Source organism: Capsella rubella, unplaced genomic scaffold (assembly GCF_000375325.1).
Source record: "Capsella rubella cultivar Monte Gargano unplaced genomic scaffold, Caprub1_0 scaffold_5, whole genome shotgun sequence".
NCBI classification, from domain to species: Eukaryota; Viridiplantae; Streptophyta; class Magnoliopsida; order Brassicales; family Brassicaceae; genus Capsella; species Capsella rubella.
The window spans coordinates 4,415,157-4,421,570 of NW_006238919.1; the positions used below are offsets into that span (position 1 = coordinate 4,415,157).

The window sequence follows — 6,414 nt, forward strand, 5'->3', positions numbered from 1 at the left end:
GATTGGATTGACTAGTATTAGAAGTTCATTGTCTAGGGTTTAGAATGTTTGTAGTTTGATAAACACTCGAAGTAGATTAGCATATTTCACCTACATCAATAACCTCATCCTCGGGATCTTCTATCCATTTGTGCTTTCTGTTTAATTCTCTTGTAATTTACTTGTTCTACTTTGTTTTCTTGTCAGTATCAATAATCGTTACGTTTTGGTTTATGCATGGTAGTCTGTGTTTTACAGCCTTACATTTATTGCATGTTTAACATGTTTGCTTAGGATCATTGAAAACCAAAAGATCATTTATACTTGCTTGACTTAATCATTTCTGATATATCTTGATTGCTAGCATCACACCTGATTGGATTGATACCTACTGTACTGCAATGACATGATAGTACTCTAGGGTAATTAATAGAAAAATCCTAGTATCAATTTGGCGCCGCTGCCATTTGGGTGTTTGTTTGTTATATTTGAGATTTCAGACTTGCTAAGATCAAGTTTTTTTTTACTCAACATTCACTACAGTTACTAACTCTGTTCCTTCTGTTTGTCTATTGATTCAGGTACAACTCTTGCATAACTGCTCCTACTCGACTGACACACTCAACCGATAAGAGAGATAAGCTGATTTGAGTTGTATGCACACACGGTCGCAAGGCATAGAGAAATTGTTACAGCCCTCAGACCATATTGATCGTTTGGTACCTGCATCACGACCGCAACGCAACAGAGTTACACCACCGCAAGTCGAGATGGAAAACATTCTACCACCACCCCCACCACGGGCACCTACACGGATTGGAGCTGGTGATGCTCCACGCAACCATACCCATCGTCAGGGTATTGTGCCTCCAGCCGTGGCGAACAACAACTTTGAGATCAAGAGTGGTCTGATCTCCATGGTCCAGCAGAATAAATTTCAAGGTCTGCCTATGGAAGACCCTCTGGATCACCTTGATGAGTTTGATCGTCTCTACAGTCTCACCAAGATCAATGGGGTTCAGTGAGGACGGTTTCAAGCTACGTCTTTTTCCATTCTCTCTAGGTGACAAAGCTCATCAATGGGAAAAATGAGATCTCTGGGTTCACTCAGAAGAATGGAGAAACGCTTTGTGAAGCCTGGGAACGCTTCAAAAGTTATCAGTCTCAGTGCCCCCACCATGGCTTCACCAAGGAGTCTCTCCTCAATACTCTTTACCGGGTTGTTCTCCCAAAGATCCGGATGTTGCTTGACACTGCCAGCAATTACAACTTTCTGAACAAGGACGTCGACGAAGGTTGGGAGCTTCTTGAGAACCTATCCCAATCTGATGGCAACTACAATGAAGATTATGATAGAACCGTCAGGGCAAGCACATATCTTGATGAGAAGTACAAGAAAGAGATGAAAGCTGTGAATGATAAGTTGGACAAGCTATTGATGAGCCAGCAGAGGAACATCGATTTCGTCTCTGAAGACGACCCTTTCCAGATTCTGAATGGAGAGGGAGAACAATCTGAGGAGATAAGTTATGTTCAGAACCGAGGTGGATACAATAAGGGATACAATCCTTATAAGCAGAATCCCAATCTGTCCTATCGGAGCACCAATGTTACAAACCCCCAGGATCAGATTTATCCACCTCCACAACAGCAGCAGGGGCAAAACAAACCATTTGTGCCCTACAACCAAGGTTATGTGCCCAAACAACAATTTCAGCAAGGTTACCAACCTCCAGCAGGACCACCACCAGGATTCCAACCTCAAAACGCTCCGCCTCCTTAGGCACCAGACCATGACATGAAAAACATGCTTCAGCAAATTCTACAAGGACAAGCAAGTGGCTCCATGGACAATGCTAAGAAGTTTGCTGAGCTGACTCAGAGATTGGACTGCTCATACAATGATCTGAACATGAAGATTGAGACTCTGAATTCCAAAATCAAGTATATGGAGGGCAAAACAGCTTCTACTTCTGCCCCAAAGCCTGGCCAACTCACAGGAAAAGCTGTTCAGAATCCTAAGGAGTTTGCTCATGTCATCACGCTGAGGAGCGGTAAAAACTTGCCTCCCAGACAAGGACATGTTGTAGTCACTCAGGACAGTGAAGACTTGGAAGGGGAGGATGTATGTCAGAATGAAGATCCGGTTGTTCCTTTGGAAGAACCAGAAGTCGTACCTGAAGAAGCTCCTCAACCTGCTGAGAAACATGCTGAAACACCTGCAACATCCAAGGATAAGCCTGCGAGATACGTTCCCCCACCATACAAACCACCTCTACCATTTCCAGGACAATTTAAAAAGCAGCAAGCTGAGAAGTATAAGGCTATATTTGAAAAGAAAGTGAGAGAGATTGAGTTGAGAATGTCATTGCTGGATGCATTCGCACTTGTCCCTCCTTATCAAAAGTTCTTCAAAGATTTGGTTATGGAGAGAACAAAAGAAGTCCAGGGCATGGTGATATTGAGTCATGAATGCAGTGCCATTATCCAGAAGAAGATCACTCCTTTGAAGCTTAAGAATCCTAGATCCTTCATTATACCCTGCTCACTAGGCCCCCTATCTTTCAGTAGATGCCTATGTGATCTTGGAGCTTCCGTGAGTCTGATGCCATTGTCTGTGGATAAGCGTTTAGGATTCACAAGATACAAGGCATGCAACATATCTCTCATTCTAGCTGACAGATCAGTGAGACTCCCACATGTACTCTTGGAAGACCTGCCAATAAGAATTGGTGTTGTTGAAGTTCCCACAGATTTTATTGTCTTGGAAATGGATGAAGAGCCTAAAGATCTCCTGATTCTTGGAAGACCATTCCTAGCCACTGCTAGAGCTATCATTGATGTTAAGAAGGGGAAGATAGACTTATGCTTGGGAGAAGACTTCAAGATGACATTTGACATCAAGGAGTCTATGAAGAAACCAACAATCAATGGCAAGGTGTTATGGATAGAGGAGATGGATCAGCTAGCTGATGAACTTTTAGAAGAACTTGCTGAGGAGGATCATCTCAAGACAGCCTTGACAAAGAGAGGATCAGATGGATTTTTTCATGTTGAGACAAAGGTCTACGAAACATTGCTGGATACCTACAGGGCAATTGATGATTTAGAACGTTTTGAAGAATTGGATCAGTCTGTCAAGGAGATATGCACAGTAGAGAAGGAAGTCAGTGGCAGCCCGCTTACTCACCCTGCTGTTGACCTTGTCAATGCGGGTGATGATGACTGGTCAGAGTTAAAAGCTCCCAAGGTTGAGCTCAAACCGCTACCCTCAGGACTGAGGTATGTATTCTTTGGGTCCAACTCTACTTATCCTGTCATTGTGAATGCTAGTTTGAGTAATGAGGAATTAGAGTTGCTAGTCACTGAGCTTAGAAAATATAGAAGGTCCATAGGCTATTCCTTAGATGATATCAAGGGGATCTCACCTAGTCTCTGCATGCATAGGATTAATCTGGAAAATGAATCATACTCTAGTATTGAACCTCAAAGGAGATTGAATCCTAACCTTAAGGAAGTTGTGAAAAAAGAAATTCTTAAACTGTTGAATGTTGGGGTTATATATCCTATCTCTGATAGTACTTGGCTATCCCCAGTACATTGTGTACCTAAGAAAGGGGGAATTACAGTGATAAAAAATGAAAAAGATGAATTGATCCCCACAAGGACTATCACTGGCCATAGGATGTGCATTGATTACAGAAAACTGAATGCTGCATCTAGGAAAGATCATTTATTCTCTTCCTTTCTTTGATCAAATGTTAGAACGATTAGCCAATCATCTCTACTACTGTTTCCTTGATGGGTATAGAGAATTTTTCCAAATCCCTATCCACCCAAATGATCAGGAAAAGACTAGTTTCACTTGTCCCTATGGCACATTTGCGTACAGACGCATGCCTTTTGGTTTGTGTAATGCACATGCAACATTTCAGAGGTGTATGACCTCTATATTCTCGGATTTGATAGAGGAGATGGTGGAGGTATTCATGGATGATTTTTCCGTGTATGGCTCCTCCTTCTCCTCATGTTTGTTGAATCTCTGCAGGGTATTGGCAAGATGTGAGGAGACAAGCCTAGTGCTCAACTGGGAGAAGTGCCACTTCATGGTGAACGAAGGGATAGTGTTGGGACACAAGGTATCAGAGAAGGGGATTGAGGTTGATAATGCAAAGATTGAGGTCATGGTACAGTTGCAGCCCCCCAAGTCAGTCAAGGATATAAGGAGTTTCCTTGGGCATGCTGGGTTTTATAGAAGATTCATCAAGGACTTCTCAAAAATTGCAAGACCCTTTACAAGACTGTTGTGCAAGGAGCTCGATTTTGTAGTTGATGAGAGCTGTCTGGAAGCTTTCAACAAGATCAAGGAAGCGTTAGTGTCAGCACCAATAGTTCAAGCTCCAGACTGGGATCATCCTTTTGAGATAATGTGTGATGCCTCAGATTATGCAGTAGGGGCTGTGTTAGGGCAGCGAATAGAGAAGAAGCTGCATGTCATCTACTATGCGAGCAGAACTCTTGATGAGACACAAGGGAGGTATGCAACACCGAAAAAGAGCTCTTGGCTGTAGTTTTTGCATTTGAGAAGTTCAGAAGTTAGTTGGTGGGATCAAAAGTGGTAGTCTACACAGACCATGCTGCAATTAGGCATATATACTCCAAGAAGGATACCAAACCGAGACTGCTGAGATGGATACTTCTACTCCAGGAGTTTGATATGGAAATTGTTGACAAGAAAGGGATAGAGAACGGCGTTGCTGATCACCTGTCCAGAATGAGAATAGAAGATCCAATCCCTATTGATGACTCTATGCCTGAAGAACATCTTATGGTTGTTGAGATATGCAAGAAGATGCATCAAACAGGAATGGTTATGAAGGAGCTTCAATGTCTAGCAGTCAGTTCAGAGCGTATGCCCTGGTATGCGGATGTGGTGAACTACAAGGTCTATGGAGAGATTCCTGCAGACATGGATCCTTATAGGAAAAAGAAGTTTTTCAGAGATGCCAACCACTATTTCTGGGATGAACCTTACTTGTACAAGAGGGGTTCAGATGGGCTGTTTAGGAGATGCATAGCAGAAGGGGAAGTGTAGGGAGTGCTCGAGCACTGTCATGGATCCGCATATGGAGGACACTTCGCTACTTTCAAGACAGTTTAGAAGGTTCTGCAAGCAGGACTGTGGTGGCCAACGTTGTTCAAGGATACAAACAGTTTCATCACTAAGTGTGACGCCTGCCAGAGGATGGGCAACATCAACAGAAGGAATGAGATGCCTCAGAATCCGATTTTGGAAATGGAAATTTTCGATGTTTGGGGAATTGATTTCATGGGACCGTTCAACCCTCCATCAAATGGCAACGTCTACATTCTGGTCGCAGTTGATTATGTTTCAAAATGGGTTGAAGCCATTGCAAGTCCCACCAATGATCACAAGGTTGTTCTGAAACTGTTCTAGAGCATCATCTTTCCCAGGTATGGAGTACCGAGAGCAATGATCAGTGATGGTGGTACAGATTTCATCAACAAGGTTTTTGAAAGCATGTTGAAGAAGTATGGTGTGAAGCATAAAGTTTCTACAGCTTACCATCCCCAGACATGTGGACAAGTTGAGGTCTCCAACAAGCAGATAAAAGGAATTTTGTCAAGAGTTGTTGGGGCTTCGAAGAAAGATTGGTCTACCAAGTTGGATGATACTCTATGGGCGTACAGGACAGCTTTCAAGACACCAATAGGAAGGACGCCTTTTCAGTTGATGTATGGTAAAGCATGCCATCTCCCGGTGGAGATTGAGTATAAGGCGCTTTGGGCTATCAAGCTTCTGAACTTAGATATTGATGCAGCCCAGGCAAAGAGAGTTCTTGACATCCATGAACTTGAGGAAATCAGACTTGATGCTTTTGAAAGTTCCAAAATCTACAAAGAGAGAACCAAAGCTTTCCATGACAAGAGGATTGTTGTTAAGGAGCTTAAGGCTGGTGATCATGTCTTGCTGTTCAATTCCAGACTTAAGCTGTTTCCTGAAAAGCTCAAGTCTAGATGGTCTGGACCGTTTGAAATCAAGGATGTTTTGCCATTTAGATGCGATCACTCTCCTGAACAAGGATGGCAGCGAGTTCACTATGAACGGTTAACGTGTCAAGCGTTACCTAGCTGATCAAGAGACACCAGAGGGGTCCTCCATACCTCTCTATGAGCCTCCCAAAGCCTAAAGGGCATAAACAGTCACGCTTAGTGACTTTAAACAAGCTCACTTGGGAGGAAGTCCCAAAGGTATCCTGTAAATATTGCTTAGGATTTTTTTTGTTTTTGATTTTTGTTTTTGGTTTTCTGTTGGTCAGGATTTCAGATAGATGGAGTAATGCAAAGAGTATCAGAAGAGTTAAAAACAGAGTGAGGTGCAGATGTAGAATCGAGTATGACACGAAAAATATG

General features: G+C 42.8%; 1 non-coding gene and 1 pseudogene across 1 annotated transcript; one reads left to right on the top strand and one right to left on the bottom strand.

Moving 5' to 3' along the window:
• Positions 1-1,058: 1,058 nt before the first annotated feature.
• LOC111830817 lies at positions 1,059-1,164 on the bottom strand. The gene has a single exon (XR_002834146.1). It is a non-coding gene; the product is annotated as a small nucleolar RNA R71 (small nucleolar RNA).
• Positions 1,165-1,786: 622 nt separating this feature from the next.
• On the top strand, positions 1,787-6,136 carry LOC111830599 (annotated as a pseudogene).
• The last annotated feature ends 278 nt before the right edge of the window (positions 6,137-6,414 follow it).